This window comes from Balearica regulorum, chromosome W, assembly GCF_011004875.1.
Source record: "Balearica regulorum gibbericeps isolate bBalReg1 chromosome W, bBalReg1.pri, whole genome shotgun sequence".
Lineage (NCBI taxonomy): Eukaryota > Metazoa > Chordata > Aves > Gruiformes > Gruidae > Balearica > Balearica regulorum.
The window spans coordinates 25,079,950-25,098,130 of NC_046219.1; the positions used below are offsets into that span (position 1 = coordinate 25,079,950).

General features: G+C 46.4%; 1 long non-coding RNA gene across 1 annotated transcript; it reads right to left on the reverse strand.

Moving 5' to 3' along the window:
* Positions 1–3,125: 3,125 nt before the first annotated feature.
* On the reverse strand, positions 3,126–4,863 carry LOC142599272 (uncharacterized). Its single transcript, XR_012832902.1, has 3 exons — positions 4,830–4,863; positions 4,166–4,264; positions 3,126–3,251 (listed from the first exon to the last, which is right to left on the reverse strand). It is a non-coding gene; the product is annotated as an uncharacterized LOC142599272 (long non-coding RNA).
* Between the last annotated feature and the right edge of the window lie 13,318 nt (positions 4,864–18,181).

Sequence of the window (18,181 nt, forward strand, 5' to 3'; positions counted from 1 at the left end):
TACAACTAGCTTCTCTAGCCGGGCAGCAATATCTTGCCATAATTCGACAGCCCAGATGGGTTTGCCTCTGCGCTGCCAGTTGCTCTGCTTCCACTGCTGTAACCACCCCCACAGGGCATTGACCACCATCCATGAGTCAGTGTAGAGGTACAGCGTTGGCCACTTTTCTCTTTCAGCAATATCTAAAGCCAGATGGATGGCTTTCACCTCTGCAAACTGGCTCGATTCACCTTGTCCTTCAGCAGCCTCTGCAACTCGCCCTGTAGGACTCCATACAGCGGCCTTCCACCTTCGATGCTTTCCCACGATGCGACAGGACCCATCAGTGAAGAGGGCATATGGTTTCTCATCTTCTGTCAGTTTATTATACAGTGGGGCTTCTTCAGCACGTGTCACCTCCTCCTCTGGCGACATTCCAAAATCTTTCCCTTCTGGCCAGTCTGTGATCACTTCCAGAATTCCTGGACGACTGGGGCTTCCTATTCGAGCCCGCTGTGTGATCAGTGCAACCCACTTACTCCACATAGCATCGGTTGCGTGATGTGTAGAAGGAGCCCTCTCTTGGCACCCCGACTCCACTGGCAGTCGGGGTGCCAAGAGGAGCTGTGCTTCAGTGCCAATCACCTCTGAAGCAGCTCGAACCCCTTCGTAGGCTGCCAATATCTCCTTTTCCGTTGGAGTGTAGCGGGCCTCGGATCCTCTGTATCCCCGACTCCAAAACCCCAGGGGTCGACCTCGAGTCTCCCCTGGTGCTTTCTGCCAGAGACTCCAGGTAGGGCCATTCTCCCCGGCTGCGGTGTACAGCACATTTTTCACATCTGGTCCTGCCCGAACTGGCCCAAGAGCTACGGCATGAACTATTTCTTGTTTAATTTGTTCAAAAGCTTGTCGTTGCTCAGGGCCCCATTGGAAATCATTCTTTTTCTGGGTCACCTCATAGAGAGGGCTTACTATCAGACTGTAATTCGGAATGTGCATTCTCCAGAAACCCACAACACCTAAGAAGGCCTGTGTCTCCTTTTTGTTGGTTGGTGGAGACATGGCTGCTATTTCGTTGATAATATCCATTGGGATCTGACGCCGCCCATCATGCCACCTTATTCCTAAAAACTGGATCTCCTGTGCAGGCCCCTTCACCTTACTTCGTTTTATGGCAAAGCCAGCCTGCAGCAGGATTTGGATTATTTTCTTCCCTTTCTCAGAAACTTCTTCTGCTGAGTTGCCCCATACAATGATGTCCTCAATGTATTGCAGGTGCTCTGGGGCTTCACCCTGTTCTGGTGTAGTCTGGATCAGGCCATGGCAGATGGTGGGGCTGTGTTTCCACCCCTGGGGCAGTCGATTCCAGGTATGCTGGACGCCCCTCCAAGTGAAGGCAAAGTGTGGCCTGCACTCTGCTGCCAAAGGGATCGAGAAAAATGCATTAGCTGTATCAGTTGTGGCGTACCACTTGGCTGCCTTTGACTCCAGTTCATATTGAAGTTCCAGCATGTCTGGCATGGCAGCACTCATCGGCAGCGTGACTTCTTCATTCAGGCCACGATAGTCTACCGTCAGCCTCCACTCTCCATTGGACTTGCGCACTGGCCATATGGGACTGTTAAAGGGTGAGTGGGTTCTGCTGATCACTCCCTGACCCTCCAGTTGATGAATTAGCTTGTGGATGGGAACCAGGGAGTCTCTGTTGGTGTGGTATTGCCGCCGGTGCACAGTTGTGGTAGCAATCGGCACCTGTTGCTCTTCAACCCTCAGCAACCCTACAACGGAAGGGTCCTCCGAGAGACCGGGCAGAGTAGACAATGGTTCGATTTCCTCTGCTTCCAAGGCAGCTATTCCAAAAGCCAACCGGTAGCCTTTTGGGTCTTTGAGATACCCTTTCCAGAGGTAGTCTATGCCCAGGATGCACGGAGCCTCTGGCCCAGTCACAATGGGGTAGTTTTGTCACTCATTCCCAGTTAGACTCACTTCAGCCTCCAACAGAGTCAACTGTTGGGATCCCCCCCATCACACCAGAAATAGATATCAGTTCCACCCCTTCATAGCTGGATGGCATTAGGGTACACTGTGCACAAGTGTCTGTGGTGTATGATAGGCACGGACTCCGTAGGGTGCAAGTACAGAATCAACTTTATTACAGAATTTTCTGATTATATAGTATTTCTTGTTAAAAGGGGAGGCTCTTTTATTCCCCAATCATCACCCGATTCGTGTTCCCCACATGATCTGCTATTCTCTTTTTCTCTTGCACCTGGCAGGCCCCTGTCTGTCTGTTCTCAGTTCCTTATCTCCTGGATTCGGCCAGTCACATGTTATTTATGAGCTACTGAAGAATGCAAGGCCTGTTTTGTGCATATCTTTTCTTTGAACTGCTGTTTTTCGCTGCTTTAGCGCGCAGGTCGAAATCGCACGTTTCCCACGCCGTCTTTATTCGCTAAAGCGTTGTTCTCCACATCTCCCCCTTTTTTGTTTATGACAACCCCGTTGAGCAACAGTGTGTCCATAACGTGTGCCTCTATCTTCTGCACTCGTCAGATAGCTGACCATAGAATCTGTAAAAAAACCCACCAAGAACAAGAAAAACAACACAGTGCCTATGCCAATAAAAACCCAATTTGAAAATTTAAACCACTAAACCAAGTTTTCGGATTTAGCCATGATTGATAGGTCATTTTTTAATGTGTCAAATACACTTTGACTCATTAGTTCCTGTAATTTTTTAATTTGGTCCCTCAGTTGATCATGTAAAGACTGAATATTATGTTGAAGAGATAAATCAAATGTCCTTCTAAATGCTGTTTCACTATTTTATAAATCGCTAAAAGCTATACAACTCCTAAAGTCTGGTGAAGACAGGGTAATACAAAAAGATCCATTACATGATAGAATAGTAGCATTGGAGGTTAGAGCAAAAAATAAGGATGGGTTGTGCAGACCATGATTTCTGCTTCAGACAAAAGCGTTAAATTAGCCTTAGTTGCGTTCTCTTTCATTAGTACTTGATATAATTGTCGCTTAAAAAAGGAAAGACCCATCTGCCAAATATTTGAATGAGCCGGGGAAACAGATAAATCTGATGTGTTAAAACTATCATTATAATACATCTGCAATTCTATAAGCCACCATATCTTAATTTTGAGGTTGATCAATCCCAGATGCAACATCATCTTGGTGTTTCTTATCGTCCTGTTCATCTTCAGTATGCGTTTTCACTTGCGCTGGCTTTACATACCTTGCAGGGATCCAATAGGGACCTGAGGGAAGAGAAACACAAGCATATCCCTGTCCCCAGGTAAGCAAGGGGACCGGTCCTTCCCATTGACCAGATTCCAAATTTTTATAAAACACCTGAGGCTTCACGGTAGAGGATTCCTCAGTTCTAAAATGTCTATCTATCTACTGCAGAACTATATTGCTTAGATCCAGATAGATTAAGAAAATTTAGAACATAAGTAGCTTTGTCTAATATTTCCTGTGGTGTTGTCCCTACTGGATTCCCCCTTTTTTGTTTATCAATAATAGATTTCAAAGAACGGTGGGCATGTTCTATTATTGCTTGACCAGTAGGGGAACGCGGAAGAAATATGTGTGACGTCTGATTGCCACAAATCATTAGCATTTAAACCTCTGGGATTAGTCCCTGGCAAGACTGGCAAAGGGGACAGGCGCTGACAATCCGAGCATGCTCGAATTATATCTTGAGCTTGTGCGGTAGTTAAAGAGAAGTGCTTTCGTAATGAGTGTGCGTTTTGGTGGAAAAATTCATGAGCTAATTTTGCCTGATCAAAACGTTGAGGAAAAACCGCAGCCATTGTAAATTGGTCTGCTATTGTATTACCTTCGGCAAGGGGTCCTGGTAAGTTAGTGTGAGAGCGAATATGGACAATGAAATAAGAATGCTGTCTGATTTTTAAAAGTTGGGCTAGCTTTAACAATAAATCAAACAACTGTTTGTTGTGTACCTCTCGTATAAAAGCGGATTCTAAGCGCTGAACAATACCTGTAACATATGCAGAATCTGCAACGATATTAAGAGGTTCCTTCGAAAATAACTCAAAGGCACGGACCGCTGTAGCTAACTCTACAATCTGCGTCGATCCAGATAAGTGAGAAACATCTGAGGCCCACTCCTCGCAGTTTGCGTGACGCCATACAACTGCAGCCTTACCTGTTTTGCCAGAACCATCGATAAACACAGTACGAGCATTCTGTAGAGGAACAGAACTCAACAAAGACCGTGGTTGAAGAGGTAAACAGTGCAGAGAACCTAATAAATGATGGCGTGGCAAAGAATACAAAACAACATTAGCATAATCAGCCAATGCAGCCTGAAAAGCCAAACGATTACACAATACAACATGAAATTCTTCTTTGGTTAATGGTAGATGAAGGAAGGTAGGATCTTGTCCTGTCAATTGTTGACATTTCAAACGACCCTGCGGAAGAAGTCTAGCAATCATTTCTAGGGCAGTGGTCAATGTTTTCGCAAAAGAATGTGGCAAAAATAACCACTCCAAAATGCGTAAAGCATGCTCTTCCTTCCGCACCTTCTCGTCCCACTGACCTAGGAGAGCATACGGTTGAAAGGAATGATAAATGATAAACAACCGAACTGGCAATTGCAGAGAAATTCGATGAGCAAATGTAAAATTATCTATCACTGTCTGCAGCGCCGACTGGGCTGCTTCTGTCAATTGTCTAGGAGAAGTTAGTTCAGGATTCCCCTTCAACAACGAAAACAAGGACGACAGTTCGTGTGTCGTTATTCTCAACAGTGGTCGAAGCCAGTTAATTGTCCCCAACAACTTCTGTAAGTCATTTAGAGTACTCACTGTAGTAGCAAGTCGTATAGACTGTGGATATACATGCGAATCAAGAAGTTTCCAGCCGAGATACCTCCACGGAGGCAGTGATTGTACCTTTTCCGTCGCAATTTGGAGACCGTATCGCCGAAGCTCAGCTACTAAACTGTCGAAAACTTGGGAAAGAGATGATTCAGTTTCCACAGCCAACAAAATATCGTCCATGTAAGGATATAACATGATTGCATCATATGTTTTGCGAATATTTGACAAGGCCTCACTAACAACAATTTGACATATAGTTGGGCTATTTTTCATTCCTTGCGGTAAAACCACCCAATGAAACCGTTGCATGGGTCTATCATTATTAATCACAGGAACCGAAAAGGCAAAACGAACACAATCTTCAGGATGTAAATGAATGGCAAAAAAGCAATCTTTTAAATCAATAACCTTCAAATGCCAATTGTCTGGAATCATAGTGGGATTACGAGTTCCTGGTTGCAAGGCCCCCATAGGTGCCATCACTGCATTAATAGCTCGGAGGTCCTGCAACAATCTCCATTTGCCAGATTTTTTAGGAATAACAAATATAGGAGTATTTCACGGGCTCGTGGAGGGAACAATATGGCCTAATTGTAGCTGCTCTTGCACCAATTCATGAGCCCTTTCTAGCCGCTCACCTTTCAAAGGCCACTGATTTACCCATACTGGCTTATCTGTTAACCAAGTCAGTTTGAGTCGCGGCTGAACGTCAGTGGCCCATGTTAAAAATGTGTCGTTATTGTCATGTTCCATTGTTGCAAGAGATCGCGACCCCATAAAGTACATGGCACAGTTAAAACATATGGTTTTAAAACCACTTGTTTGTTGTCAGGACCTTCCACAATCAAGGAATGCATACTCTGCCAAGGTATCTGTGTCCCTCCAATTCCAGTAACAGCAGCAAATGCCTGTACTAATGGCCATTCCTGTGGCCAGTCCGATCGTTGAATAATAGAAACATCCACTCTGGTGTCCACTAAGCCAGTGAACACCTGACCATTTACTCTACAAGTCAACATCGGTTGTCCCGTGGTAATCTTCTGTGTCCAAAAAATGCGAGGCAGACCTGTACTACCAAACCCAGAGGACCCCCTTTCGCCAACATGGGCGGAACTTTCAGTTTGAATTTGAGTGTTGGGCAGCAAAAGCAATTGTGCAATTTGCTCTCCAATAGGTATAGTACAAGGTGGCGTAGGGGTCCAAACCATAATTCTTATTTCCCCAGTATAATCGGAATCTATGACCGCAGGCAAAACAAATAAACCTGCTCTGGAAGTGGAGGAACGACCGAGCAATAAGGCACATAAACCCTCAGGCAAAGGTCCATACACTCCTGTAGGCACTAGATGTACTGACTGATCTTGAGTTACTGTGGATTGACTGGTGGCCAGGTCCAACCCGGCACTGCCTGCTGTGGCTGGTCTGAGAGACTCGACTGTAGTGAGTTGCCAGCGTTCGTCTCGCTTATTTGTGCCGGCCACATCAAGGACTGTGCCGGCGGGGGCTGGGGCTGGGTCAGGTTGTGTAGTCTCGGGGCACCGGACCTCGTGCCCCTCCTCCCGTTTCCCAAGGTATTCTCAGGGAGCGGATTGCCTTGTTTGTCAAACTTAGAACAACATTGATTACCCCAATGGTATCCCTTTTGACAACGAGGGCATAATCGAGCAAGTTGTCTTCCCTGCCCTCCTTGTCCTCGTCCTCCTCTTCTCGCTTTCGGACAATCTTTCTTCACATGCCCTTCCTGACCACAGGAGAAACATTTAGTAGCAGCTCGTGCAACTGCCAACTGTTGAGCTAAGGCAGCAGCTAGCATATCTGCCTTATGTTGCTCAGAGCCCACGTTTTGGCATGCTCTAATAAGATCATTCAAAGTTCTTGCGTGATTACGAATAGGATCAATGGCTCGCCTGCAGTCCGTGTTTGCATTCTCAATAGCGAGCTGAAACAATAACAATTCTGCTGCTTCAGAAGAGTCTATCTGTCTCTGTATAGCAGTTTGCAAACGATCCAAAATTTGTATGTACGGCTCCTGAGGTCCCTGACGAATGGAAGCAAATGACGACTCTCGCTTGCCGAAATCCGGCACCGGTCGGAGTGCCCTCAAGGCTAACCCTGTGGCTTGGGCAAGAACATTCCGCGATAGTCCAGCCTGTGCTATCCCGGTAGCATAATGCCCTTCTCCCATTAATTCGTCAAGACCAATAGCAGTTCCTGCCGTTAAATTGTCCGTCACCTGAACTTGCACCAGCTCACGGTATTCCGAAAACCACACAGAGTACTGTGCTGCAGGCAACACAAGACGTAGGATGGATTTCCAATCTAAGGGTGTCAGTACGTAAGCTTCTCCTATAACCTGTAACAAGTTCATTGTGAATGATGCCTGCAAGCCATACTCCTTTATCGATTTGCGGATCTCCTTTATTACATCATATGGTAAATGAACGTATTCGGGGGGGGTCTATTCTGTTGATACAACACAGGCATGGCTTGAAGAAGCGATATGTCCCCTCTTTTTAGTGCCTCTGTCCAGCACTCATCAAGTAGTCCACCCGAGATTTTAGACTGAACAGTTCCTTGTAATGGGTAACTCGGGGGGGGGGGGGGCAGGGGTGCAGAAGGGGGCAGGCGTGCGCCGAGTGGGGGGGGTGGGGGGGTGGGCATCAGGGATATCCGTGAGAGAGTCTTTTGTCTCTGTTGTTGCAAAATCTCTTCTGCCATGGGGGCAGAAGCAGCCATCGCTTTTACAGGAGTAAGCAAGGGATATAAATCCGGCTCTCGTTCGGGGTCAACGGGACCTGGATCAAAAGGATCCCCAGGGTCTGCTCTGCCCTCCGACAGTGGAGGCTCAGTCACCACCTCAGCATAGTCTGACTCCAACTCAGGATCCATTAATTCAAACAAACAAGATTCTTTTTTCATATTTGTCTCAGCGGGTGGTAATACGGAGTTATTCACTTTCTGCAATACCTGTTCAGCAGGCAGCAGAGTCCTGAGAGCAGTATAAACCACACGCCAAGTAATCAATATATCATCGGGGAGCTCCAACTGCAAAAGCTGCTTAGCTTGCAGCTCCTCTCCAACCTTCTGCCATTGAGTGAGATCATAAGAGCCTTTAACAGGGAACCACGGACAATAGTCCCGAATCCATACAAGCAACCTCACCAAATGCAGCGGAGCGACCTTAAAGCCTAGTTCTCGTAAAATATGTTGTAAATTCTCTGTATGCAACTTCTGTTCTCGAGTCGCTGACTGTCCCATAATGAAAAAAACGACAGTCTAAAAAACTTCCCCGCGGCTGCTCACCTGTTTTGTCCAGCGACCGGTGATGAATATGAGCGCTCGATGCAGTGCAGTTTCCTCCATCCAGCTACGCAGGGGTACACCACCTGTAATTTTCCGCACTGCTTTTCCTTCTTCTCTTTTCCAAGTCCTTCTTCTATTTTTCAAGTCCCGATTCGGGCGCCATTTGTGGTGTATGACAGGCACGGACTCCGTAGGGTGCAAGTACAGAATCAACTTTATTACAGAATTTTCTGATTATATAGTATTTCTTGTTAAAAGGGGAGGCTCTTTTATTCCCCAATCATCACCCGATTCGTGTTCCCCGCAAGATCTGTTATTCTGTTTTTCTCTTGCACCTGGCGGGCGCCTGGCTGTCTCTTCTCAGCTCCTTATCTCCTGGATTCGGCCAGTCACATGTTATTTACGAGCTACTGAAGAATGCAAGGCCTGTTTTGTGCATATCTTTTCTTTGAACCGCTGTTTTTCGCTGCTTTAGCGCACAGGTGGAAATCGCACATTTCCCACGCCGTCTTTATTCGCTAAAGCGTTGTTCTCCACAAGTGTCCACTAGTGCTTTGTACTCTTGTGGGTTCGATGTGCCAGGCCATCGGATCCACACAGTCCAATACACCCTATTGTCCCTTTCCTCCACCTGGCTGGAGGCAGGGCCCCGCTAATCCTGCTCATCATAGTCACTACTCACCTCTTGCAAAAAGGACTTAGAAGTCCCTTCAAGAGGATCAGAAGTGCGATCTGGCCTTTCACTTGGTCTGGGGGGCTGCCCGGTGGAAGCTGGAGCAGCATTCCTTCTGGAATAGTCCCTTTTTACGGCTGTCTTGCCTTGCAGCTCACGTACGCGTGCCCGCAGGGTTGAGGTAGGCTTCCCATCCCATTTCCTCGTGTCTTCTCCGTGGTCACACAGGAAAAACCACAGGATACCTCGTGGTGTGTATGCTCCATATCCCCTCTCTGGAGCAGAAAAAAGCTTACTCCTAACAGCTGAAATGAGGGTCTGTGCAGGTGGGGAGGAAGATATATCCTCTTTAAGTTGCTGGACCTCCTGGGACAGTTTCTCCACAGCCGAGATGAGGGAGGAAGAAAGGCTCTCTTCATATTGCCGGAGTCGGCCAGCCACTTGGTCCACCGTGGGTGCCTCTTCACTTTTCCAGTCGATTACTGCCAGTGAGTTGGCATACGATGATGGTGCACTTCGTACAAATTTTTGCCAAATGGGTCGGGTACATTGGACTTCATCGGGGTCTGTGGGCAACTGCGCGTTGTCCGGATCATAATAAACCATCTCCCGCACAGCTAATTCCCTCAGATATTGAATACCTCTCTCCATGGTGGTCCACTTGCCTGGCCGCCATACGACATCTTCGCTGAAAGGATACCTTTCCCTCACACTTGACAGGAGTCGCCTCCAGAGGCTGAGGGCCTGTGCCTTCTTCCCAATCATCTTGTCAATGCCCCCTTCCCTAGACAAGGATCCTAGCTGCTTGGCCTCCCTGCCCTCCAGTTCCAGGCTACTGGCCCCGTTATCCCAGCAGCAGAGCAGCCAGGTAATAATATGCTCCCCTGGAAGGCGGCTGACATCTTTCCGCATATCTCGCAGCTCACTCAGGGACAGGGATCGGGTGATCACTTCTGGTTCTGGCTCTTCTTGTTCTTGGGATGGCCCCGGTTCATCATCATCTTTCACTAAGCGAACTGATTTCCTTGTGTATTTCTTTTTGTGTATAGGGGTGACTGATACTGGTATGGGTTGATCTTTTGGCTCGACTACAGTGCCTGTTGCGGGGGCTTGGGCAGCTGCAGTGCCTGTTGCGGGGGCTTGGGCAGCTGCAGTGCCTGTGGGTCCGCTCTCTCCCTCTGGATGGTGCTGTCTACTATCAAGCAGTGTTTGATAGATTGTGGCCAGGGCCCAGCACAGCGCAGGAAGTTGTGTCTCCTTAGAATCCCCACAGCATTTTCCTTTCAAATATTCTACCATTTTATGAGGGTCTTGCAGTTGTTCAGGAGTGAAGCTCCAAACCATTGGGGGTGAAAAGGTCTCTAGATACCCACCCATACTCTCCCACATGCCATGCCAGCCCTGACCATTCAGTCTTGGGGAAGATCCCTGGGTGGTACTCTTGAAACAATTTTTGCTTAACCCTGAACAGGACTTGGAAAACTTGCAGGGGACCTAGCAATAGGAATATACTGGCCTGAACATTCCAAGGGTATTCAAAATTCTCAAAAATTGTTGTAACCAACCAAAAGGGAAAAGGGGAGGTGAAAGAGTGGGAGAAGGTATCCCTCCCGTCTTCCCCATAGATCGGGTGCAATTATTAATCAATTCTGAAAGATATTGACCGAGGTACGGGCATGACAGAAATGCTACGTACAAGTACCAGCTCAGACTCATGACTGTCGATGATATCTTATCATAAGTCATTATCACACAATACAACAATATGAGAACAGGAAACCCTCTCCCAGAGGTGATAAACAGCACCGCAGAGATTACATAGAGTAAACACGGGTTTACAAAACAGAGCCATGTGACCAAACAGAACATCATTATGACCAGCGACTGTTTCAATAACATCATAAATGCTTATAACAACTTTGTTTTAACACACTTGGGTCAGACTTGTCATTATCACAACCACTCGAGCCCCACGTTGGGCGCCAAAAAGGACTGACATGGTTTAGGCCGAGCCGGCAGCTGAGTACCACCCCCTGCTCGCTCACCCCTCCCCTGGCGGGATGGGGAGGAGAAAGGAAAAACAACGGCAAAGCCTCGAGGGGTGGGATGAGGGCAGTTTACTGGGACAGCAAGGGAGAGGGAAAACAATCAACAACAGTACTGACAACAGATATTCACAATGGGTGATAACAGAGAACAATTTACCGATCCAAAGACCGACCCACCAGACCGACCCACCGACCCACCAACCCACCGACCAGACGCTCAACCCCTCCTGGGTCCTGGAGCCACTGGAGCCACGCCGAACCCACCCCTGCCCAACTGGCCCCCTTTTATGGTGAGCATGATGTCACATGGTATGGAAGAGCCCCCTGGCCAGCTTGGGTCACCAGTCCTGGCTCCTTGTGAAATTAACTCTGTCCTTGCCAGAACCAGGACAGCTTTTCATCAACCAACACCCCCAAGTCCTTCTCCTCAGGGATGCTCTCAGTCCATTCTCCACCCAGCCTGTAGTCGTGCTTGGGATTGCGCCGACCCACGTGCAGGACCTTGCACTTGGCCTTGTTGAACTTCAGGCGGTTCACACAGGCCCACCTCTCCAGCCTGTCAAGGTCCCTCTGGATGGCATCCCTTCCCTCCAGCATGTCGATCACACCACACAGCTTGGTGTCATCAGCAAACTTGCTGGGGGTGCACTCGATCCCACTGTCCATGTCGCCGACAAAGATGTTGAACAGTGCCGGTCCCAGTACCGACCCCTGAGGAACGCCACTCGTCACCGGTCTCTACTTGGACATTGAGCCGTTGACCACAACTCTTTGAGTGCGACCATCCAGCCAATTCCTTATCCACCGAGTGGTCCATCCATTGAATCCATGTCTCTCCAATTTAGAGACAAGGATGTCATGTGGGACAGTGTCAAATGCTTTGCACAAGTCCAGGTAGATGACGTCAGCTGCCCTTCCCTTATCCACCAACGCTGTCACCCCATCATAGAAGGCCACCATATTTGTCAGGCACGATTTGCCCTTAGTGAAGCCATGTTGGCTGTCACCAATCACCTCCTTATTTTCCATGTGCCTGAGCATAGTCTCCAGGAGGGTCTGCTCCATGATCTTGCCAGGCACAGAGGTGAGACTGACTGGCCTGTAGTTCCCTGGGTCTTCCTTTTTTCCCTTTTTAAAAAAATGGGGGTTATGTTCCCCCTCTTGCAGTCAGTGGGAACTTCACCGGACTGCCAGGACTTCTCAAATATGATGGAGAGTGGCCTGGCCACTTCATCCGGCAGTTCCCTCAGGACCCACGGATGCATCTCACCAGGTCCCATGGACTTGTGCACCTTCAGGTTCCTTAGATATTCTCGAACCTGATCTTCTCCTACAGTGGGTGGTTCTGCATTCTCCCAGTCCCTGCCTTCTGTGACCTGGGCAGTGTGGCTCAAGCATTTGCCAGTGAAGACTGAGGCAAAGAAGTCGTTGAGTACCTCGGCCTTCTCCATATCCTGGGTAACCAGGTCACCCGTTTCATTCCGGAGGGGACCCACATTTTCCCTCATCCTCCTTTTCTCACTGACATACCTATATAAGCTTTTCTTGTTGTCCTTGACATCCCTGGCCAGATTTAATTCTATCAGGGCTTTGGCTTTCCTAACCTGATCCCTGGCTGCTCGGACAGTTTCTCTGTATTTCTCCCAGGCTACCTGCCCTTGCTTCCACCTTCTGTAGGCTTCCTTTTTTTGTTTGATAATTATTTTCTCTTTTATCAGTACATAATTTTCTCACTAGCATACCCAATCAGGACATTATCACCTGCTAAATAACTAGCTCACTTTTCCTCCAACCTTCCCAATAACCTCCCCTTTTCACATCCTCTCACAGACTACCAGTCAAATACTGTTTACATTCTTTCTTTCCCTTTATATTCTAGTCTCTAATTCCACTTTGCATGGTACAAAACAGGCCACCTACAATCAGTCCATAACAATGTGATCTTTCTAATCAGTAACTCCTGTGCCAGCAACCTGATCTCTGTTTCTTTACAACTCCAGCGAGGTAATGGATTTCCCAATATGGTTTTGTAGCAAGTTGATCCTCTTTCAGCCTCTGTCTCTCTAGGAAAAGGTGTTTCCTATTCCAGAAAGCTGATTCTGTGCTTTCCACATAGGCTCCCACAAAATATTGATTCTATTTCCTCTAACCCATTAAAACTGACCCCATTTCAGAGTCCCTCCAGAACTTTTTTCTCCCCACTCCAGAAAAGAGACACATTCTGTTGTTAGCAGTAGCTGCAAGAGAAAGATTGTGATCTGCAAAACAGAAGACAATGCAAAGGGATTATATTGGGACTCTGTTCCCTTTACTGTGGTGGTAGAGTTGGAACTAGGGCAAAGCTGAAGACAGCTTGATTTATCTCTTTTTAGTTATGACTATTAACCCACGTTCCTACTGTATTCCTCTGCATTAATTATCTTTGAATGTTTCAGGAAAGGCAAGACGACTGGCACATGAAGATTTGACTAGATCACGTGCACTGCATTACTTGAACTGGAGCTTGTAACACCACCACCAAGCTATAAACCAAACTCTGAACTTGTGTCTCTCTGACACTCTGGTGTCGTGCTGTAGTAGGTATAGTTACAGGAAGGTGTGTGTTATCTCAACAACAGAGATGGAACAATGGAGCTAAAAAGGCAAGGAACAGATTTCCAGGAGGATTAAGCAACTCCCATTTATTTCAACTGCCTTTGCAAGTGCTTAATACTCATAAAATGAGGCCTTAAAAGTAACTCAACCAAGGCCACAGTGGGAATTATGTCAGACCTGAAATTAATATACAGGGATCTTTGATATCATCCTGATACAAAAAAGTCACAAACCCACATCTCTCTCATCTGGAACCTGTCAGTTTGTTATCTCAGTCTCTAAAGTTTTACTACTCAGGCAACAAGGCAACAAAGCTGCTGCGAACTCTGCCCAAAAATGTAGGCTTCAATGCTCCTGGGTGTAATAGCATCAGAGACCTATATCCATAAGCTGAATCTCACTGGGTACTACATCAGATATGTTTTTACAGTCCCATTTTACCAGTATACACAAAAAGCCCAGACTTTTTCAGTGTTACTCGGAGTCTCGAGCAAAAATGTAGCAAATAAAACCCACACGTCTGATCTGTGTTAAAAAAAAGAGGCTTGATGTTTTTGTCCTGGCCCACATCTGCACTTTTCTTATATGATAAGAGCAGACAGATCTATTCTGGATTCATTAGGCAGAGCAAAATCTGGCTGAATTGCAGTTTTGATGGCACTTTTGTACTGGGAAACATTGGGGCCTAGATTTCATCAGTGGATGCAAAGCAGTTTTACTTGCTTTTTATTTATGCCATGTCAGGTCCACACTTTTGTGTCACTGTTACACCTGACATGCTGGGTCCTGACTCTGTGTGTGTCTGAAAGGGAAAGGTAGAAGCATGGAGTCTCTTCCTATGTCATTGGTATAATTTGCAGGCCTGAGACTGTAGCCAAAAAGATAGGCCTGTAATGAAGGCCTGCTTATATTATACATAATAAGAAAATGTAGCCAAGAAGAAAGGCCTGTAATGAAGGCCTGCTTGTATTATATGTGATAAGAAACTATTCATTATTACTTTAGGTAGAAGGCTAACAATTCTTAGAATGAGCACCTGCTACACATCATGAGAAAAAGGAGGAGCTACAAGACACTTCAAGGTCCTTATGTACATACTTTGCAGAAAGGGAGGACATTAATTGCCTCCAGCAACATCCTTATCTTTCTGAGGCGTATAGCAAACAATTACCAACACTGAAATACTGAGAAACTAGGGGAAAGGTAATTTGGGCCAGGGTCCCCACGACCACCGACCCATAAGCCCCCTACCCAAATTATACCACCTACTCAAAAGATAGAGGCGGAGAACAGAACTGAGCATGCGTTCTAGTTTGCATACTAAGCGAAGAAATATGAACCAATTATTGGAACGGGGAGTGTACCACTTTGTAATCTTTGTAACATTTGTGTATAAATATGACAAGAGAACCAGCATTAGGTGTGCCTGATTTGAGGAACTATCCTCCTGACACCCAGCGCTGCAATAAAGGAAATGCCTGCTTCTTAATGCTAAATTGGTGTTAAGGAGTTTTCTTTCATTCCCGAATTTCGGTGACAGTTTTGGCGACCCAGATGGGACAAGGCTTTTGAATCTCGACGGATCCGTGGGATCATAGGACCTCCAGCCGGCACCGAGGGATTCTCGGGGAGACCCTTCGATCCCCCGGACCGAAGAGTTCTGAGCACGTTCCCTGGGACAGGTAAAAGGCATTTCTCTTACTTTTTAAATGAAATTTAAGATTTTGGGTTAGAGGCCCCCTTAGCCTTCAAGTAAGCCGTGGCGTGAGCTACGCGAGGGGCTATTGTACTGTGATTTAAGATTTTTGGGTTAGAGGCCCCCTTAGCCTTCAAGTAAGCCGTGGCGTGAGCTACACGAGGGGCTATTGTACTGTGATTTAAGATTTTGGGTTAGAGGCCCCCTTAGCCTTCAAGTAAGCCGTGGCGTGAGCTACGCGAGGGGCTATTGTACTGTGATTTAAGATTTTGGGTTAGAGGCCCCCTTAGCCTTCAAGTAAGCCGTGGCGTGAGCTACGCGAGGGGCTATTGTACTGTGATTTAAGATTTTTGGGTTAGAGGCCCCCTTAGCCTTCAAGTAAGCCGTGGCGTGAGCTACGCGAGGGGCTATTGTACTGTGATTTAAGATTTTGGGTTAGAGGCCCCCTTAGCCTTCAAGTAAGCCGTGGCATGAGCTACGCGAGGGGCTATTGTACTGTGATTTAAGATTTTTGGGTTAGAGGCCCCCTTAGCCTTCAAGTAAGCCATGGCGTGAGCTACGCAAGGGGCTATTGTACTGTGATTTAAGAATTTTGAAAAGAACTTTTGAGAGGTATTGATCAATCAAGAATTTGTGTTTTAATTGTTTTGTGTTGCTTTTGTCACCTTTGTCATTTGTCAATTTTTGTTTTGTGTTTTTTTTGTGGTATTGTTTTGTGTTACTTTTGTCATTTGTCAATTTTTGTTCTGTGGATTTTGTGGTATTTGCGTTACAATGGGTAACAAACCTTCGGTGGATGGGGGAATATTAAAGAAATCTCCCCTAGGGTGTATTTTAAAACGTTGGAAACAAATAGGAGGGGACCCTCTTATAAAAAGACAACTAATTGAGTATTATAATCACTGGTGGTCGATATGTAAATTGGATGATCAGGAAAAATGGCCCAAGAATAAGAATTTGTAATATAATACAATATTACAATTGGTGTTGTTTTGTAGAAGGGAGAAGAAATGGGATGAGGTACCTTATGTTGATTTGGTTGGGTTTTTTTTCACCTTGCGAAATCATCCTGAGTGGCTGAAGGACTGTGGGTTTACCCTGCAAGACCCCCTGGCATCAGCACTAGAAAAGCAGGAAAAGGTAGCAGGAGGCTGTGAAGGTGTTGCTCTGCGTGTAGTACGGGGCAACGGTGTTTGAAGTGCGAGCGTGATGAGGAGGATGATTTGGAATTAATGAAAGATGTTGGAGGTTGCATGGATGGTTTTTGGTAACAGGGCGAAAGGGAAGGAAGTTAGAGAAGAGCAACGAGAAAATGAAAGAGAGCGGAGACAGGCACGGAGAGACAGGGAAAGAGACGGTAACCTGAGAGCTGCGCTGCAGGGAGCGTCAGCAAAGAGTAACTTCAGGGGAGGACGGCAATACTATGGGGGAGAGGCGGGGCCCTCCAGCACAAAATACCAGTAATACCTTAGGAGATCATCAGTGTGTCTATTGTAAAGAATTGGGACATTGGAAATGGGATTGTCAGAAATTTAAGGACTGTTTTAGGGGTCCTATGCCTATCAGTCCAGAGGTTCTGGAGGAGGCACGATACAATCAAGAAGCAGCTCCCTTTCCACGTCAGTTCCCCTTAACTAAGTCCTGAAGGGGACCAGGGGAAACCTCCCCAGCAGAACCCCTGGTTATAGTAGAGCTGGGAAAACAGAAAATAGATTTCCTTGTAGATACTGGGGCAACTTATTCTGTATTAAACACTTGTCAAGGAAAATTGAGCAATGATGCAGTAAATGTTGTGAGTGCCACAGGGAAAGCGGAACAGCGTGTCTTTTTCCATCCTTTAAATTTTAAGCTTGGAAAACAATGGGTAACTCACCAATTTTTATATATGCCTGAATGTCCTATACCACTCTTGGGACGGGACCTATTGAGTAAATTGGAAGCACAGATCACCTTTAAAGATGGAGAAGTTCAACTATTAATCCCTGAATCTAAAGCCATTGAGGCAAGAGTTTTTATGTTGCAGGAACAACCTAAGACTAACGAAGGAATTCCCAAGGAGGTGGAGAATGCAGTGACACCTTTGGTACGGGCTAGTGAGGTTCCAGGTAGATCCAGAAGAGCAGAACCACTAAGAATTATCCTTAAACCTGGAACAAATCCGGTAAGACAAAAACAATACCCATTGAAGACAGAGGCCAAAAAGGGATTAGAAAAGTTAATACTCAACTTTATAGAATATGAGTTGCTCACATAATGCGAATCAGAATTTAACACCCCAACCTTACTCGTTAAAAAGCCAGGGGGTGAGGAATACAGATTAGTGCAAGATTTACGAGCTGTGAACCAAATTGCACAGGACATTCACCTGGTGGTGGCAAACCCCTATACATTACTTACAGCCCTCAAAGATAAACATGAGTGGTTCACAGTCCTAGATTTAAAGGATGCCTTCTTTTGTATACCTCTCGAGAAACAGAGTCAGGCTATTTTTGCCTTTGGATGGGAAAGCCCGACCACTGGACGAAAAACTCAACTAACCTGGACTGTGTTGCCTCAAGGATTCAAAAATAGTCCAACAATCTTTGGAAACCAGTTAGCTAAAGAATTAGAAATATGGAGAAGAGACCATCCTGGAGGAGTTATGCTGCAATATGTGGATGATATCCTATCTTATTAGCAGCAGAAACCTGGGAGGAGTGTATACAAATGACTGTTGAACTTCTTAGGACAAGAAGGATGTAAAGTGTCCAAGAAGGCGGCACAGATTGCAAAACCAATGGTCACTTACGTGGGACTTGAGATTTTACAGGGCCAGCGGAGATTGGGAACAGATCGGAAAGAGGCTATTTGTCAGATCCCAGAACCGAAAACAGCAAGAGATCTGAGGGCCTTCCTGGGAATGGCTGGATGGTGTCGTCTGTGGATATCCAACTATGGACTGCTGGTAAGACCTCTTTACGACATCTTGAAGGAGGCACAGAGAGAATATCTGCCTTAGAACCCTGAATGCGGGCAGGCCTTT